General features: G+C 45.9%; 2 long non-coding RNA genes across 4 annotated transcripts; one reads left to right on the forward strand and one right to left on the reverse strand.

Annotated features, from left to right (window-relative positions):
- Positions 1 to 17,729: 17,729 nt before the first annotated feature.
- LOC126994911 (uncharacterized) lies at positions 17,730 to 18,594 on the reverse strand. 3 transcript variants are annotated; one of them, XR_007749682.1, is made up of 3 exons: positions 18,563 to 18,577; positions 18,038 to 18,494; positions 17,730 to 17,969 (listed from the first exon to the last, which is right to left on the reverse strand). It is a non-coding gene; the product is annotated as an uncharacterized LOC126994911 (long non-coding RNA). The 3 variants fall into 3 exon arrangements; XR_007749683.1 differs by having other exon boundaries at positions 17,731 to 17,969; positions 18,038 to 18,363; positions 18,495 to 18,594; XR_007749684.1 differs by having other exon boundaries at positions 17,731 to 17,969; positions 18,038 to 18,363.
- On the forward strand, positions 18,466 to 19,576 carry LOC126994910 (uncharacterized). The gene is made up of 2 exons (XR_007749681.1): positions 18,466 to 18,598; positions 18,667 to 19,576. It is a non-coding gene; the product is annotated as an uncharacterized LOC126994910 (long non-coding RNA).
- The last annotated feature ends 351 nt before the right edge of the window (positions 19,577 to 19,927 follow it).

The raw sequence follows: 19,927 nt of genomic DNA on the forward strand, positions 1-19,927 counted from the left end.
AAGGTGTATATGTTGTGTGAATGTAGTGTGGTGTGGATAGAGAGGATCTGTCTTCAGAGCATGCTGAACTACTCTCCGGTGTTGGTGAGACAATAGGGAAACGGTTAGTGAGGACATGGGAAGGGTCTTTGGAGGGCTTCAGCTCCCTTCACACCTCCCATATATACCTCACCGGGAGTGGCTTGCGCCCGTTCGGTATGTGTCTTCCAACCTACTCCAGCCAAATGAAAGAATCCGGCCTGAGCGGGCTCGAACCGCCGCCCTGTCAGACCGTGAAGCGCTCTACCAGTTGCGTCACGAAGAGGCGTGTGTGTTTGTGTGTGTGTGTGTGTGTGTGTTTGTGTGTTTGTGTGTGTGTGTGTGTGTGTGTGTGTGTGTGTGTGTGTGTGTGTGTGTGTCTCACACACACACACAGGTAACGAAATTAATAATAATCAGGAGCCAGAAGCAAAATAAGTCGACGGATAACGGGGCCATGATTTCAATATCATTTTTGAGTCGAGGTCCGTGATTGTGGCATAGAGGGATAATTTGATTTACTGAGGGAGTGAGAGAGAGGGAGAGGGGGAAGGAGGGAGGAAGAAGAGGAGGAAAAAAAGGGAAAAAGGAAGGTAGAAGAGAAGGGAGAGATATAAAGAGGGAAGGAGGGAGGCAGACGGGGAGAGATAGAGAGATGGAAGGAGGGAGGAACAAGAGGAGGGAGAAAAACGAAGGAAGGGAAGGAGGGAGTCAGAAGAGGACGGAGAGCCACACAGGGAGGAAGGGAGGGAGAAAGAAGTGGAGAGAGAGACTGCTGGAGAGGCAGAAGAGGAGGAGAGAGAAAGAGAGGAGGAAGAAGTGAGAGAGAGAGAGAGAGAGAGGAAGGCTGAAGAGGAGGGAGAAGGAAGAGAATGAGAAGAAGGGTGATATGAGGAAGGACGGGCGAGGGTCTAAGGGTGAATCCACATGGCTGAACAGATAATGAGACGCGGGGGGCAGCGGAGGCTGGGACGAGGAGCGAGACTAAGGTGAAAGGTACGGGCAGGATAAGGGGCAGCGCAGGAGTTAGCCCGTTTAAAACTGCCAAGGAGCACTTTCTTAAACGCGTCGTCGCTCAAACGCTCACATTTAATTGGGCTTTCGTGGGGGGTTGCTGCACTTCCAGGGGTAGTTGTATGTCCCTGGTGGTAGTTTGACCCTTCTTCTGTACCCTGAACTTGAAGAAACTCTAATTAAAATACGATTTATCTCCTTTTCGACCTTTAGATATAGTTGATGTGAGAGGAGGAAGCGTCAAGCTCACACATTTGACAAGGCTTTCGTAGTTTTGGGCATCTCCAGGGGTAGTTTTGTTCCTGGTGGTAGTCTGACCCTTCGTCTGTAACATGAACCTGAAAACAATCATTAGATCCCGACTAATCTTATTTTCGGCCTCCTGATGGGTATTTTTGGTCATATTATTAAACATTTCGGAGCCCAAGGTTAAATATTAGACTAGAATTTCGTAAGAGTTTTCTTCATTTTAAGAGGTAGTTGTATGTCCCTGGTGATAGCGACTCTTCTTCTGTACAATGAATGTGAAGAAACACTCATGAAAACCCGATGTATCTCTTTCCGACCTTTAGATATAGTTGATGTGAGGAGAAAGCGTCAAGCTCACACATTTGACAAGGCTTTCGTAGTTTTGGCATTTCAGGGTAGTTTTGTTCTGGTGGTAGTCTGACCCTTTTCTGTACCATGAATCTGAGGCCACTTATTAGAACCCGACTGATCTTCTTTTCGGCCTCCTGATGGATTGTTTGGGTCATATTCTTAAACATTTCGGCGCCCAAGCTCACATATTTGACTAGACTTTCGTAGGAGTTTTGGGCATTTCAGAGGTAGTTTTATGTCCCTGGTGGTAGTGTGACTCTTCTCCTGGACCATGAACGTGAAAAACCACACTCATTAGAACCCGATTCTTCTCCTTTTCGGTCTTTGGAAACAGTTGACGTGAGAGGAGGAAGCGTCTGAGAATATCGCTTGAGGGCTGTGCCGTTGTAGTGCAAGGAACAAAGTAATAAGGAAAGGAATCACTTTAGGACGTCTCCCCGCACACTGGAGGAGGCAGCAGCAGGAGCAGAAATCAGTTAAGAAATTAGTTCCTGGGAGATAATCAGTCGTGAGGGATTTATGAGTCAGGAGAGAAGGGTGAAGGAGGAGAGGCGGAGGGGAGGAGAGGAAGAGAATATGAAAATAATAAAGATATGAGAGAGAGAGAGAGAGAAAAAAGAGAGTTCACCCAGGCCATCTAATCCAACAAGCAAATAGACAGACAGACAGGTAGACAGGCAATCTAACAGACACACACACACACACACACACACACACACACACACACACACACACACACACACAAACACACACACGCCGGCGCACTGGTAGTGAAAAGTCTCACTTAATTTGTGCTGCGCCAGAGTATGCAGTGGTGGTGGTGGTGGTGGTGATGGTGGTAGAGGTGGTGGTAAAAGCAGTAGTAGTAGTAGTGGTGGTGGTGGTGGTGGCGGGTCGGAGATGCATAGATTTACAAAGATATTTGGACCACACAGACTCTATGGTTCAAACTTGTAGACGGTCTGTCCTTAAACCGAAGTGAAGTTACATCACTCAAATGCCGCCAAGACTTTGCAATTCTACTTTAGTAAATATTAAGTTGAGGGAGTTAAGTTGCGCTGACCCTGACTCAAGCTATTTCCCTGACCACTCTGAGGAGGCCGAATACACTCACACAAGTATGAAGAAATGGTTCATGAAAACCACGTTTGAGATAAGTCCTCGCAAGAGTTTTACATTGCATAAATCTGGAAATATATTCACGCTGCAAAAATTATCCTGACGGTCCTTCCCCTCAGCAAGGAGAGGAAACTGAATGCTATAAATTCTTCTCTCCGAAATAAAATGTAAGACTGTATTCTTAACAATTTCAGGGCCCAAACACACACATTTGACAAGGCTTTCCCAGGAGTTTTGGGCATTTCTAGAGGTAACTGTATGGCCATGATGGTAGATGGACACTTCTTCTGTACCGGGAACGTTAAAAACACTCATTAGAACCCGACTGATCTCATTTTCGGCCTTTGGAAATAGTTGACGTAGGCGGAAGCGTCTGAGAATACCGACCTATTTGTGCGGTTTGTGGGGGCAATACAGTGATTTCTGTGTTAAAGGTCAGAGCTCACAGGCACATTCAAACCCCTTTAATAGCTGGAGTGGTCAAGAACTGTAATTATAGGAAAGAGAAAACGGAACACTATGGTCGATATTAAAAGACGCTTCCATCCCTCTCATCAACTCTTTCCAAAGGCCAAAAAGGAGGTCAATCGGGTTCTCATGAGTGTTTCTTTATGTTCACTGTACAGAAGAAGGGTCAAACTACCACCAGGGTCATACAACTATCCCTGGAAATGCTCACAACTCCTACGAAAGCCTTGTCAAAAACGGGTGCTTAGGCGACGAAATGTTTTATAATACAACCCTATTATGTTTCTTATCGAAATAAAACTTAAGACTCTATTTATGATGTTTCTGGCGGTGATGTAATGCTTTCTGGGTCGAAGGTAGAAGCTCAATTACTAACTAACTAACGGGGAGCATATGCCGGGGCCGCGTCGCTTCACTCAACCGCCGCCTCCACCTGACGGTCCCCGAGCAAGCCCCACACAGCTATACTCCACCCAAATCTCTTTCACAGCTGGAGTGGTCTAGAACTGTTATTAAATGTGTAGTTACTTAGGAGTCCATTCTATCAAAGGCTGGCATATGCGCGGTAATACAATGATTTTTGGGTCAAGGTAAAGGTCACTCACACCCAAATCCTTATCACAGCTGGAAGGTCTGGAACTGTTATTGAGACGTAGTTACATAAACAACTTTTGTAGGAGCAGTGATTTGCGGGCTTTTTTTTTCATTACTGTTTTTATTTTTTTTGCCTTGAGCTGTTTCCTTTACTGTATAAAAGAAAAGGGCTGACATGGATGCTTCAGTAACATTAGGATCGTATTGGCCTTCAGAAGAAATGAAAGTACACATCAACGGTTATATCGTTAATTAATTCTTCTTTTCATTCTTTTGCTTGATATTGTGATCCTGTGTATAATTCCCTTCCTTGATTCTTTTCATAATTTATTTCGGTATTTCTTTATCCTATTGTTTCTTTATTTATGATTTTCTTTTCCATCGGTTTTTTTTTTCTTTTTTCTTTTTTCCTCTCATTTCTTGTTCTCCTTTTAATTAAGTAAACGCTGGAACTTTTAGCAACACTAACGCCAACGAGCACTGCCCCGAGTTAAGGTTACAGCCACCATTACACTGCCCCGGGAGGCTGATAATCATGCGAAAAATGCTGATTATCTCGCTCCAAAGTTCCCTGGTGCTGAGTGCTGAGTGCCGCCGGTGCTGCCTCGAACGACCCTCAAACAGCAGGAAAACTCGAGCTAAGCATATCCAGCAGACACAGTTTTCCATTACGAGGGAGACAAGTCATTATCGTTATGCAAATGGCGGTGAGTGTTGTCGAGGGAAGTGGACCGGGCGGGCAGGAGGCGAAGTGAGGGAGAGACGGGATGGAATTCGCAGACGCTTCCGCTTCTCACATCAACTATTTCCAAAGGTCAAAAAGGAGATCAGTTGGGTTATAATGAGTGTTTCTTTAGGTTCATGGTACAGAAGAATTGTCAAACTACCACCACGGCCATAAAACTACTCCTGGAAATGCTAAAAACTCCGATGAAACCCTTGTGAAATATGTCAGCTTGGACGCTTCCGCTTCTCACATCAACTATTTCCAAAGGCCAAAAAGATCAGTCGGGTTCTAAAGAGTATTTTTTTCAGGTTCAGGGTACAGAAGAAGGGTCAAACTACCACCAGGGCCATAAAACAACTCATGAAAATGCTCAAAACTCCTACGAAAACCTTGTCAGCTATGTGAGCTTGGGCGCAGGAATGTTTGAAGAATATGACACTCAAGAGCCCCTCCGTGCACTGTAGCTATGCGGGTGTAGACGGCCGAGGAAGGAGGGGAAAGGAGGCGCCGTGGTATGCATTAAAGAATTACCAAGTTGGAGTGCTTCGAGGCGGCTGGGGGGAAAGTTAGCGTCAGTATGCACGGCGTGAAGGGTCGGGAGTGTACACGTCAAGGGAGGGAAGATGTTTGTGATGTATTGAGTGGTGGTGGTAGTAGTGTGTGTGTGTGTGTGTGTGTGTGTGTGTGTGTGTGTGTGTGTGTGTGTGTGTGTGTGTGTGTAAAGTAAAGTAAAGTAAATGTATTGCCTTTACACATGACCCAAATAAATAACAATAATGAACAATATTTACAAGGGCTGTCCAGCAGCAGCTCTTATACAGACGAGTTTGTAATAGAAATGTTTAACAGGCAGCACAGGCAAAACTAATATAATACAAATATAGTAGATTAACAAAGTAGATATTACTTAGGTACACTCTTTATACCTACACATACACATGTACATAAATAGAGACTTTGTATACAAAAAATACGGACATATGAATACGTATGCACATACGCATACATATACTTACATAATACATAGATTCACAAACTCAAAATTATTCCCCCAGAACAGCATGTGTGTGTGTGTGTGTGTGTGTGTGTGTGTGTGTGTGTGTGTGTGAGAGAGAGAGAGAGAGAGAGAGAGAGAGAGGAAAGAGAATGAGAGAAGGGTGATATGAGGAAGGACGGGCGAGGGTCTAAGGGTGAATCCACGTGGCTGAACAGATAATGAGACGCAGAGGGAGCAGCGTAGGCTGGGACGAGGGAGCGAGACTAAGGTGAAAGGTACGGGCGGGATAAGGGGGCGGCGCAGGAGTTAGCCCGTTTAAAAATGCCAGGGAGCACTTTCTTAAACGCGTCGTCGCTCAAACGCTCACATTTAATTGGGCTTTCGTGGGGGGTTGCTGCACTTCCAGGGGTAGTTGTATGTCCCTGGTGGTAGTTTGACCCTTCTTCTGTACCCTGAACGTGAAGAAACTCTCATGAAAATACGATTTATCTCCTTTTCGACCTTTAGATATAGTTGATGTGAGAGGAGGAAGCGTCCAAGCTCACACATTTGACAAGGCTTTCGTAGTTTTGGGCATCTCCAGGGGTAGTTTTGTTCCTGGTGGTAGTCTGACCCTTCGTCTGTAACATGAACCTGAGAAAACACTCATTAGAACCCGACTAATCTTCTTTTCGGCCTCCTGATGGGTAGTTTGGGTCATATTCTTAAACATTTCGGCGCCCAAGGTTACATATTAGACTAGACTTTCGTAAGAGTTTTCGTCATTTTCAGAGGTAGTTGTATGTCCCTGGTGATAGCTTGACTCTTCTTCTGTACAATGAATGTGAAGAAACACTCATGAAAACCCGATGTATCTCTTTCCGACCTTTAGATATAGTTGATGTGAGAGGAGAAAGCGTCCAAGCTCACACATTTGACAAGGCTTTCGTAGTTTTGGGCATTTCAGGGGTAGTTTTGTTCTGGTGGTAGTCTGACCCTTGTTCTGTAACATGAATCTGAGTATACACTCATTAGAACCCGACTTATCTTCTTTTCGGCCTCCTGATGGGTTGTTTGGGTCATATTCTTAAACATTTCGGCGCCCAAGCTCACATATTTGATTAGACTTTCGTAGGAGTTTTGGGCATTTCAGAGGTAGTTTATGTCCCTGGTGGTAGTGTGACTCTTCTCCTGGACCATGAACGTGAAAACCACACTCATTAGAACCCGATTAATCTCCTGTTCGGTCTTTGGAAACAGTTGACGTGAGAGGAGGAAGCGTCTGAGAATATCGCCCCGGGGCTGTGCCGTTGTAGTGCAAGGAACAAAGTAATAAGGAAAGGAATCACTTTAGGACGTCTCCCCCGCACACTGGAGGAGGCGGCAGCAGCGGGAGCAGAAAGCAGTTAAGAAATTAGTTCCTGGGAGATAATCAGTCGTGAGGGATTTATGAGTCAGGAGAGAAGGGTGAAGGAGGAGAGGCGGAGGGAGGAGAGGAAGAGAGAATATGAAAATAATAAAGATATGAGAGAGAGAGAGTAAAAAAGAGGTTCACCAGGCCATCTAATCCAACAAGCAAATAGACAGACAGACAGGTAGACAGGCAATCTAACACACACACACACACACACACACACACACACACACACACACACACACACACACACACACACACACAGGCCGGCGGAATGGTAGTGAAAAAGTCTCACTTAATTTGTGCTGCGCCAGAGTATGCAGTGGTGGGGGTGGTGGTGGTGATGGTGGTGGAGGTGGTGGTAAAAGCAGTAGTAGTAGTAGTGGTGGTGGTGGTGGTGGCGGGTCGGAGATGCATAGATTTACATAGATATTTGGACCACACAGACTCTATGGTTCAAACTTGTAGACAGTCTGTCCTTAAACCGAAGTGAAGTTACATCACTCAAATGCCAAGACTTTGCAATTCTACTTTAGTAAATATTAAGTTGAGGGAGTTAAGTTGCGCTGACCCTGACTCAAGCTATTTCCCTGACCACTCTGAGGAGGCCGAATACACTCACACAAGTATGAAGAAATGGTTCATGGAAACCACGTTTGAGATAAGTCCTCGCAAGAGTTTTACATTGCATAAATCTGGAAATATATTCACGCTGCAAAAATTATCCTGACGGTCGCTTCCCCCTCAGCAAGGAGAGTGGAAACTGAATGCTATAAATTCTTCTCTCCGAAATAAAATGTAAGACTGTATTCTTAACAATTTCAGGGCCCAAACACACACATTTGACAAGGCTTTCCCAGGAGTTTTGGGCATTTCTAGAGGTAACTGTATGGCCATGATGGTAGATGGACACTTCTTCTGTACCGGGAACGTTAAAAACACTCATTAGAACCCGACTGATCTCATTTTCGGCCTTTGGAAATAGTTGACGTAGGCGGAAGCGTCTGAGAATACCGACCTATTTGTGCGGTTTGTGGGGGCAATACAGTGATTTCTGTGTTAAAGGTCAGAGCTCACAGGCACATTCAAACCCCTTTAATAGCTGGAGTGGTCAAGAACTGTAATTATAGGAAAGAGAAAACGGAACACTATGGTCGATATTAAAAGACGCTTCCATCCCTCTCATCAACTCTTTCCAAAGGCCAAAAAGGAGGTCAATCGGGTTCTCATGAGTGTTTCTTTATGTTCACTGTACAGAAGAAGGGTCAAACTACCACCAGGGTCATACAACTATCCTGGAAATGCTCACAACTCCTACGAAAGCCTTGTCAAAACAGGTGCTTAGGCGACGAAATGTTTTATAATACAACCCTATTATGTTTCTTATCGAAATAAAACTTAAGACTCTATTTATGATGTTTCTGGCGGTGATGTAATGCTTTCTGGGTCGAAGGTAGAATCTCAATTACTAACTAACTAACGGGGAGCATATGCCGGGGCCGCGTCGCTTCACTCACCCGCCGCCTCCACCTGACGGTCCCCGAGCAAGCCCACACAGCTATACTCACTTTTAAATCTCTTTCACAGCTGGAGTGGTCTAGAACTGTTATTAAATGTGTAGTTACTTAGGAGTCCATTCTATCAAAGGCTGGCATATGCGCGGTAATACAATGATTTATGGGTCAAGGTAAAAGGTCACTCGCACACCCAAATCCTTATCACAGCTGGAGAGGTCTGGAACTGTTATTGAGACGTAGTTACATAGGCTTAACTTTTTGTAGGAGCAGTGATTTGCGGGCTTTTTTTTTTCATTACTGTTTTTATTTTTTTTGCCTTGAGCTGTTTCTTTTACTGTATAAAAGAAAAGGGCTGACATGGATGCTTCAGTAACATTAGGATCGTATTGGCCTTCAGAAGAAATGAAAGTACACATAAACGGTTATATCGTTAATTAATTCTTCTTTTCATTCTTTTGCTTGATATTGTGATCCTGTGTATAATTCCCTTCCTTGATTCTTTTCATAATTTATTTCGGTATTTCTTTATCCTATTGTTTCTTTATTTATGATTTTCTTTTCCATCGTTTTTTTTTTCCTTTTTTTTTTCGTTTTTCTTCTCACTTCTTGTTCTCCTTTTAATTAAGTAAACGCTGGAACTTTTAGCAACACTAACGCCAACGAGCACTGCCCCGAGTTAAGGTTACAGCCACCATTACACTGCCCCGGGAGGCTGATAATCATGCGAAAAATGCTGATTATCTCGCTCCAAAGTTCCCTGGTGCTGAGTGCTGAGTGCCGCCGGTGCTATAAATCGAACCTCGAACGACCCTCAAACAGCAGGAAAACTCGAGCTAAGCATATCCAGCAGACACAGTTTTCCATTACGAGGGAGACAAGTCATTATCGTTATGCAAATGGCGGTGAGTGTTGTCGAGGGAAGTGGACCGGGCGGGCAGGAGGCGAAGTGAGGGAGAGACGGGATGGAATTCGCAGACGCTTCCGCTTCTCACATCAACTATTTCCAAAGGTCAAAAAGGAGATCAGTTGGGTTATAATGAGTGTTTCTTTAGGTTCATGGTACAGAAGAATTGTCAAACTACCACCAGGGCCATAAAACTACTCCTGGAAATGCTAAAAACTCCGATGAAACCCTTGTGAAATATGTCAGCTTGGACGCTTCCGCTACTGACATCAACTATTTCCAGAGGCCAAAAAGATCAGTCGGGTTCTAAAGAGTATTTTTTTCAGGTTCAGGGTACAGAAGAAGGGTCAAACTACCACCAGGGCCATAAAACAACTCATGAAAATGCTCAAAACTCCTACGAAAACCTTGTCAGCTATGTGAGCTTGGGCGCAGGAATGTTTGAAGAATATGACACTCAAGAGCCCCTCCGTGCACTGTAGCTATGCGGGTGTAGACGGCCGAGGAAGGAGGGGAAAGGAGGCGCCGTGGTATGCATTAAAGAATTACCAAGTTGGAGTGCTTCGAGGCGGCTGGGGGGAAAGTTAGCGTCAGTATGCACGGCGTGAAGGGTCGGGAGTGTACACGTCAAGGGAGGGAAGATGTTTGTGATGTATTGAGTGGTGGTGGTTGTAGTGTGTGTGTGTGTGTGTGTGTGTGTGTGTGTGTGTGTGTGTGTGTGTGTGTGTGTGTGTGTGTGTGTGTGTGTGTAAAGTAAAGTAAAGTAAATGTATTGCCTTTACACATGACCCAAATAAATAACAATAATGAACAATATTTACAAGGGCTGTCCAGCAGCAGCTCTTATACAGACGAGTTTGTAATAGAAATGTTTAACAGGCAGCACAGGCAAAACTAATATAATACAAATATAGTAGATTAACAAAGTAGATATTACTTAGGTACACTCTTTATACCTACACATACACATGTACATAAATAGAGACTTTGTATACAAAAAATACGGACATATGAATACGTATGCACATACGCATACACATATACTTACATAATACATAGATTCAAATACGCAAAATTATTCCCCAAGAACAGCATGTGTGTGTGTGTGTGTGTGAGAGAGAGAGAGAGAGAGAGAGAGAAATGTTAAATCACACAATAAATATAGAATGGTTCTCTCTGTGGACTACTCCTGAGAAAATATAAAAAAATTACAATCCAGTTCCTGCAAAGTGAATGAGTTTTTAATATTAACTCTTGCCCGCTCAGCTAAACCCGGATCTGCCTCGCCCTGAACCACGACTTATTGCTACATATCAACGCATCAACACGGTAAAAGAAAATCCTAGTTTGTCCTCTTCACAAACGAAATCAGGAAATCAAACTAAGTATTTTAATTCAATCAAGCTCCACCCCGGATTCAATCGCCAAGCGCAGTATTATTTGGAAAAGTGCGCTTGAAGGTTGCCAATAGATCCGCGTCTCTATAACTCGTCGAAATCATGTGATTCGATGCCAATGCGAGTATAATGCAGCAAACACTCGAGCCAGGCATCCCCAAGCATGGAATAAACACACGATTCATGGGGTGTTATGGACGTGTCGGAATAATGCAGGGCTGTGGAGTCAGGTCACCAGGTCGCCTACTTTTGTCTGTAGTCGGAGTGGGTAAAAATATTTCCGACTCCGATTCCGTTACGATACGTGTGATGCTGTGGCTGAATGTGGTGTGGCGTGTGGTGGTGTGGCTGGGTGTGGTGGTGTGGCTGGGTGTGGTGGTGTGGCGTGTGGTGGTGAGGCTGGGTGTGGTGGTGTGGCTGGGTGTGGTGGTGTGGCGTGTGGTGGTGTGGCGTGTGGTGGTGTGGCTGGGTGTGGTGGTGTGGCGTGTGGTGGTGTGGCTGGGTGTGGTGGTGTGGCTGGGTGTGGTGGTGTGGCTGGGTGTGGTGGTGTGGCTGGGTGTGGTGGTGTGGCGTGTGTTGGTGTGGCGTGTGGTGGTGTGGCGTGTGGTGGTGTGGCTGGGTGTGGTGGTGTGGCGTGTGGTGGTGTGGCTGGGTGTGGTGGTGTGGCGTGTGGTGGTGTGGCTGGGTGTGGTGGTGTGGCGTGTGTTGGTGTGGCGTGTGGTGGTGTGGCGTGGGGTGGTGTGGCGTGCGGTGGTGTGGCTGGGTGTGGTGGTGTGGCTGGGTGTGGTGGTGTGGCTGGGTGTGGTGGTGTGGCGTGTGGTGGTGTGGCGTGTGGTGGTGTGGCTGGGTGTGGTGGTGTGGCTGGGTGTGGTGGTGTGGCTGGGTGTGGTGGTGTGGCGTGTGGTGGTGTGGCGTGTGTTGGTGTGGCTGGATGGGGTGGTGTGGCGTGTGGTGGTGTGGCTGGGTGTGGTGGTGTGGCTGGGTGTGGTGGTGTGGCTGGGTGTGGTGGTGTGGCGTGTGGTGGTGTGGCTGGGTGTGGTGGTGTGGCTGGGTGTGGTGGTGTGGCGTGTGGTGGTGTGGCTGGGTGTGGTGGTGTGGCGTGTGGTGGTGTGGCAGGGTGTGGTGGTGTGGCTGGGTGTGGTGGTGTGGCGTGTGGTGGTGTGGCAGGGTGTGGTGGTGTGGCTGGGTGTGGTGATGTGGCGTGTGTTGGTGTGGCTGGATGTGGTGGTGTGGCTGGGTGTGGTGGTGTGGCGTGTGGTGGTGAGGCTGGGTGTGGTGGTGTGGCTGGGTGTGGTGGTGTGGCTGGGTGTGGTGGTGTGGCGTGTGGTGGTGTGGCTGGGTGTGGTGGTGTGGCTGGGTGTGGTGGTGTGGCGTGTGGTGTTGTTGGGTGTGGTGGTGTGGTGTGTGGTGGTGTGGCTGGGTGTGGTGGTGTGGCTGGGTGTGGTGGTGTGGCGGGTGGTGGTGGGGCTGGGTGTGGTGGTGTGGCTGGGTGTGGTGGTGTGGCGTGTGGTGGTGTGGCTGGGTGTGGTGGTGTGGTGTGTGGTGGTGTGGCTGGGTGTGGTGGTGTGGCTGAGTGTGGTGGTGTGGCGTGTGGTGGTGTGGCGTGTGGTGGTGTGGCTGGGTGTGATGGTGTGGCTGGGTGTGGTGGTGTGGCGTGTGGTGGTGTGGCAGGGTGTGGTGGTGTGGCTGGGTGTGGTGGTGTGGCGTGTGTTGGTGTGGCTGGGTGTGATGGTGTGGCTGGGTGTGGTGGTGTGGCTGGGTGTGGTGGTGTGGCGTGTGGTGGTGTGGCTGGGTGTGGTGGTGTGGCGTGTGGTGGTGTGGCGTCTGGTGGTGTGGCTGGGTGTAGAGGTGTGTTGTGTGGTGGTGTGGCGTGTGGTGGTGTGGCTGGGTGTAGTGGTGTGGCGTGTGGTGGTGTGGAGTGTGGTGGTGTGGCTGGGTTTGATTTGCTTACCGCTGTACTGCAGCAGAGGGGAAGGGGGAGACGGGTGGAAACGGAGTCTGAATCGCTACCTTAAAATTTCCTGGAGTCAGAGTCGGAGTCGGAATTCATTATACTCGCCTCCACAGCCCTGGAATAATGAATGATCGACCCCTGAAGGCAGAGCAAACCATCTCCTCCCTGCGAGTACGACTATCACGTCTGAACTTGCCGGCCATAATTCCCAAAACACCTTAAGTTTGAGAGAAAAGAAATATTAACACCCTTCTTTCCCAAACGTTAATTAAGCGACTTACCGAGACTGCTTGAGCGATGGAGGTTAAGTTTTAATCCAAGTATTGAATGGGATTATTCGCCGAGCAGACGCCTGGCCCTGCCCTCACCGCCGCGGCTGATGCTGAGAGAAATGCAAAATATATACAAGGTCTAAATATGGCTGTAATAACTCCAGGTTTCGCATTTCGAGGTCTCTCTCTCTCTCTCTCTCTCTCTCTCTCTCTCTCTCTCTCTCTCTCTCTCTCTCTCTCTCTCTCTCTCTCTCTCTCTCTCTCTCTCTCAAGGTCAACAAACAAGAATAAAATAAATAAAACTAAATTAAAATATAAAAATACGCTAATCCCTGCCCCTGCATTCCTTGATGTGAATATTTTATGACCTTTGATTAACTATTATATCGAGGTGGCGCTCTTTCGCTACCCTGATGTGGCTATATTATGACCTGAGACTACTATTATAACGAGGCGTCTCCCTCTCGCTACCCTGATGTGGCTATTTTATGACCTTAAACTACTATTACATCGAGGTATCTCTCTCTCTCTCTCTCTCTCTCACAGTCAATGACAGAATACACGCATTGAATACCAAAAATTACTTGAAATTGATCCGAGCGGGACATGGGAGTCACATTTTGGGACAGGTATGCGGTAAAAGGACGGGAAACCTGAAGCTATTAAGGTATTACATGAAGACCTGTCGTTGTACATGTTATTTAATTATTGCACACCGCTCGATACAACTATGGATAGATGTGCTCCATGGGAGGAGAAAAACATAAATATTGTAATACTGGAGCTAAAGCAAAAGAAATGTATGTATATACTTGATTATTTAAAAACTAATTTCAACGAACTAATCGGAACACTACCAACGCGTGATGCTGTCCACATTTACTGTGACGGTTCCGTTAGTGCTGAGGGACGTAGGCTACACTTATTTCCAAGACTTTCCGGCACTAGATCATCGCAGTCAATGAACTAATTGTGAAAGATAAGGAATACAATCAACTATATTATCGAACACTCTAATAATCGTAAATACAAGTTCATTCCCTTGTGTAAACACAGCAAACGGACGTATTATTTCCAAAACTTTCCGGCACTAAATCATCGCAGTCACTGAACTAAATATGAAAAACAAGGAATATGATTAACCAAATAACGAACATTTACGGACGTACCATTTCCAAGACTTTCTGGCAGTACATCATCGCAGTCACTGAACTAAATTTGAAAGAAAATTAACACAATCAACCATATTTTCGAACGTTCTAAAAATCATAAATACAAGTTCACTCCCTTCTGTAAATCCAGCAAACGGACGTATAATTATATCCAAGACTTTCCAGCCGCAGATCATCGCAGTCACTGAACTAATTGGCTGGCGGCGATCATTCAGCGGGACACAACAGCCGTACCTTGCCCCTCCCCGCCTCGCCCCAGCCTGCCCCGCCCTGCCCCCCCACTCCGCCCTGCCCTCCTCCATTCCCTTCACTTCCGTCTGCTTTTAATCCTTTCCCATTCAGCCCGGCGACTTTTCCAATCTCGCCTCTACCTTATTCTCAGTCTGTCTCGGTTCTGTTTTCCATTCCGGGCTCGCTATTCGTCTGCCTGGCCGGCCATCCATTGCCAGCTTCATACACCGGGACGTGGGGGGCCGTTCCTTCCCTTAATTTATCTCCGTGCGAAGGCCGTGCCCCCTCACACTCTTTTGGCCAGTTCGACGGTCCAACAGAGTCATTGTTACCCAAACCAAACCATATTCCCCACAATGATCCGTTATTTCTACTCCATACCAGATACTAATAAAGAGATTTCCTAAGTAGTGTCCTAAAATCCCCTCCTCATTTTTATATCAACGCCAAACACTAAAGCTTCAAGGAATTTTCGTCGTATTGTGTGCTTGGTTGGGAAGCTTACAAACTTGCTGTATTGGATTGTAAAACTGTCCCTTTGTCTCCAGTACGCTGTTCATTTCGGCCTCCAGTGAGTGCTTCCGTGGCTTCCGTGAGGCTTGCTATGACTCCTGATGCTCCTTCAAAGGCCCGGAATCCTGGAATACGTATGTACATAAAGGAGTTTCCACCTAGTAAATTATGCAGCTTTAAAACTTTATTCACCGTCTTCTAAGCCCCACGATCTCCGGTGTATGAGAACTTTATATAATACGTCTTGCTGTACGCTTTCACTCTTTCCGGTACTCACTTTTAAAACACTTACAAAAACAACATCAAATCAACATTGGAAATAGCTAAAGTCCGACCCACGCTGACAACATAAACCTAAGCGTGTTTGCAAGCTGAGTGCTGACTGGCTACTGCTATGGCTTCCAAGTTTTCTTTAACCTCTGTTTGTGTTTATCTCACGCAGGACTTTCTGCTAACCTGCACTGTGCTTACGAACACGCTTAGGTTTATGTTGTCAGCTTGGGTCAGACTTAAGTGAACAGACCATACCTCTACGGAAGCCTTACCGTATGTAGGTGTGTAAGCCCCGAGATGTTTGAGAATGCGGACCACACTCACAAACAAACCAGCCACCTCATTGTACCGCGTCACCAGGAGGCCAGCACGAAAGCAATAGTAACAACACACACTTTCACCACGCAGCAAACACACCACCGCCTCAAGCCACAAGCAGCACCAAAAGACCAACACACGCGGTTAAAGATTAAGGAGTTCAGCCAGCGAGAGGAAGGAAGGAAGGCACCAACCAGCTCGTAAGTCTTCGCAGGAATTCACTCAATTTCTTCCTGGAGACATCTGGAGAGCCGTCAGGGGCCGCTCGTCGCCTCCGCTGGACAGGTGCCGGGCCCAGCAGGCGGATACAAGGGCGGGCCAGGCGCCGGGAGTCTCAAGAAAAGAGTGCACGAAACGGGGCGCTGAAATCCACTCCCGGCGGCCGAGACTTGGAGGGTGGAAGAGGCGAGGAGGAAAGGAGGAGAGGAGGAGAGGGTCGAGGGAGGGCAAGATGTGGACGGGAGGAAAAGCACTAATGTAGACCCCCGCCACAATCAGGGGTGGATCAAATACAATTGTATTTGTATTTCAATTGTATTTAAATACAATTTTAATGTATTTGTATTTGTATTTTGACATCCAGAGAAAAAGTATTTTGTATTTGTATTTGTATTTTGGCACCCAGAAAAAAAGTATTTTGTATTTGTATTTGTATTTTGACATCCAGAAAAAAAAGTATTTTGTATTTGTATTTTGGCACCCAGAAAAAAAAGTATTTTGTATTTGTATTTGTATTTTGGCACCCAGAAAAAAAGTATTTTGTATTTGTATTTATATTTCGAGTCAAAGCCATTTGAGGAGGATAAATACTGTTAAGGAAATAGAAAAAGAAATAATGTTAAGCCGCGTTAAGGCGGAGGAGGAAACAGATGAAGGTTGAAGGCGAAGGAGGAAAGGATTAACGTCAGATCACGGGGAAAGCGGAGTAAGGAGAACTTTAAGGTTGAAGGCGGAGGAGGAAAAAAATTAAGGGTGGGGAGTAAGGAGGAAATTAACCTCAGGTCACATGGAGGAGTAGGAGAGGATTTAGGGAGTTACTGAGGGATGGGTGGCTCGGAAGAAGGATCCGCCCGCAAAAATGTGTGACGTCACGGAAATGGGAGGCGTAGGGGATGAGATGTGAGTGAAGACGACGAGAGAGACAGTAAACCGATCTACTGCTTTAACTTGGCATATGCACTACAGTCACCTATCAAAAAGAGGTTGCATCCATTTCTTGAGCGGACTGATGTCATTGCCGCAGCTGTCATGGGCCCCAGGTTTAAGCTGGCATGGATGCCATGTAAGAAAATGCAAAAGGAAAAGGTTTCCAAGATTGTGGACCTAATTATTTCCGAGTCAACTCAGTCGACCTTGAAGAAGAAAACATTTCAAGAGAGTGAGCCTTTCGTCTTTTCGGCTGGCATGAGTGCAACACGACCTCGTCTTTTTGCCTACATGCCTCCAGCTGGGCAAATGATGGCAAGTGCATCAACAAATGACACTACAGTGGTGAAGGCAGAACTTGAAACGTACCTAGAAGAAGGTGTTTTGCCTTTTGATGTCAATCCACTGAGGTACTGGCGTGATGCAAAAAGCTTCAAAAATTTGAAGCACTTTGCCAAGAATATTCTAGGGTGCTGTGCAACAACATGGACGCCCCGGGAAGCATGTCACATCCACGAACATAAAAAAAAAGTCCCCGCAGAGAAATTAAACAGCTGTCGTGATGATAACAGAAAAAGAGCAAAGGGCGGGAGGCGAGGGGGATGAAAGGGATGGAGGGAGATGAAGGGGAGGGAGAATGGAAAGGAAAGGGGGCTGATGAAGAAGTTTGAAATAAATATATGTATAGAGAGCAAGGATGAAAGAAAGGGAGAAATAGAATGAAATAAAGTAGAGAAAAATAGAGGAACAGACGACTAAAGAGAAGTGGCAGCCCAATACAAAGGTTAAGAAACTTTAGTGGACCGTCCTCGTGAGTCAACACGCTCACTGGTGTTCTCCCTCAGCAGGTGTGTGAATGCAATGGACCTGAAAGACGTTAATTGGTGAACCAATTCTTACTATGTAAAATCAATCAATCAGTCAATCAGAGAAAGAAAATATAATTAAAAAGAAAAATTGGAAGTAAGAAAGAAAAGGGAAAAGGATGCTGCGCCGGAAGCCGCGGCGAGGATTCCTGATGATGCTTGTGCGCGTCCCCGAGGCCCGTCGGTCCTTCATCCAAGAACCGATAAACGCGGTGACCGGCGCCTTCACGGCATTTATGATTAAATTTATAATTCAGTCTGGTAGTTTTAAGAAGCGAGTTCTTGCATCCGCCCTATTCGAATCGGCGGGGCGGTGGAGCGCCAGCGAGCCCAAGGTCTCCCAGGCGAGCGTGGCAGGACTGAAGGGCTCCCGGCAGGGCGCCTCGGCGTCCATCGGGACCCCGACGGAGGTGCCGGAGAACTTTCGGCTACAACGCCGGGCAGGTGGGGCTCGTTAGCCGTGGTAGGCAATTCACCTAGGAGAGCAAACTCCGAACAATAAACCCGGGCAGGTTGGGCTCGTGAGCCGTCATAGGTAATACACCTAGGAGAGCAAACTCCGAACAATAAACCCGGGCAGGTGAGGTTCGTTAGCCGTGGTAGGCAATTCACCTAGGAGAGCAAACTCCGAACAATAAACCCGGGCAGGTTGGGCTCGTGAGCCGTCATAGGTAATACACCTAGGAGAGCAAACTCCGAACAATAAACCCGGGCAGGTGGAGGTCGTTAGCGAAAGCAGTTCATCTAGGAGAGCAAACTCCGATTACAAAACCGGGCAGGTGGAGGTCGTTAGCGTGAGCAGTTCACCTAGGAGAGCAAACTCCGATTACAAACCCGGGCAGGTGGAGGTCGTTAGCGAAAGCAATTCATCTAGGAGAGCAAACTCCGATTATAAAACCCGGGCAGGTGGAGGTCGTTAGCGAAAGCAGTTCACCTAGGAGAGCAAACTCCGATTACAAAGCCGGGCAGGTGAGATTCGTTAGCCGTGGTAGGCAATTCACCTAGGAGAGCAAACTCCGAACAATAAACCCGGGCAGGTTGGGCTCGTGAGCCGTCATAGGTAATACACCTAGGAGAGCAAACTCCGAACAATAAACCCGGGCAGGTTGGGCTCGTCAGCCGTGGTAGGCAGTCTGCCTAGGAGAGCAAACTCCGAACAATAAACCCGGGCAGGTGGAGCTCGTCAGCCGTGGTAGGCAGTCTGCCTAGGAGAGCAAACTCCGAACAATAAACCGGGGCTTGTGGTGCTCGTTAGATGTCGTAGACAATCCACGTGATGGGAACACCAAAGAAAAGGAAAATAAAAAGGAACACCTGAAAAAGGAAAATATAGTAACAAAACATCAAGAAAATAAAATAAAAAAACACAGATCATCCACCTTCAGGCCCTAACATCTCCAAAATTATGGATGAGTCTTTTCTGGGGAGAAAGAGGCTCATCCAGACCAAGGAACATCAAAAAGGGATGATATAGAAAGGAACACCAAAAAAATGGGAAAAAGAGCAAAAAAACATCGCAAAAGAAAAGTAACAACAATAACAGAACAACATCAAGAAAAGTAACATACAAAGAAACATCATCCACCATTCGGCCCCAAACTAACATCACCAAAATTATGGGTGGGTCTCTTCTGGGAGGAAAGCGGCTCACCCAGACCAACGAAGAACATCAACAAGAGGATGATATGAAATAAAAGAACATTAAAAAACACGAAGAAAAGAAATAAGAAGAAAAAGAACAGAAAAAAACATCGGAAAAGAAAAACAAGAAGAAAAACACATCAAGAGAAGAAAAATATAAGAAACATCATCCACCTTTCGGCCCCTAACTAACATCACCAAAATTATGGGTGGGTCTCTTCTGGGAGGAAAGCGGCTCACCCAGACCAACGAACATCAACAAGAGGATGATATGAAATAAAAGAACATCAAAAAAGAAAAACAACAGCAAGAAAACAAAGAAAAAGATAAAGAAAAGAAAAGGAAAAAGAAACAAAAAGAAAAAGAAAAACACCAAAATAAAATAAAACAAAAACAAAAAAATAATCCAAATAAATAAATAAATAAATAAACAAATACAGAATACAGTAAAATTAACGAACTAACTAACTAATTCAAACTGTCTAACTATTAAACTACCTATCTAACTACCTATCTAACTAAGGGTACTATACAAGGGTACTATTGGACTACCTATTAACTAACTAACTATCAAATCATCTAACGATCGAACATGTATTTGTCTGACTCTTTATCTATTTATCTGCATGGCTATCTATCATTATGTTTATCTATCCATCGTTTTTTTTCTTTTTGCAGTTAAGGAAGCAGCTCAAGGGCAAAAGTAGATAAATAAAAAAAAAATCCGCATAAATAAAAATAAGTTCTATCTCTATATCCTTTATTTGTTTATTTGTTTATCTTATTTGTTCAT

This window comes from Eriocheir sinensis, unplaced genomic scaffold (genome assembly GCF_024679095.1).
Source record: "Eriocheir sinensis breed Jianghai 21 unplaced genomic scaffold, ASM2467909v1 Scaffold919, whole genome shotgun sequence".
Taxonomy (NCBI): domain Eukaryota; kingdom Metazoa; phylum Arthropoda; class Malacostraca; order Decapoda; family Varunidae; genus Eriocheir; species Eriocheir sinensis.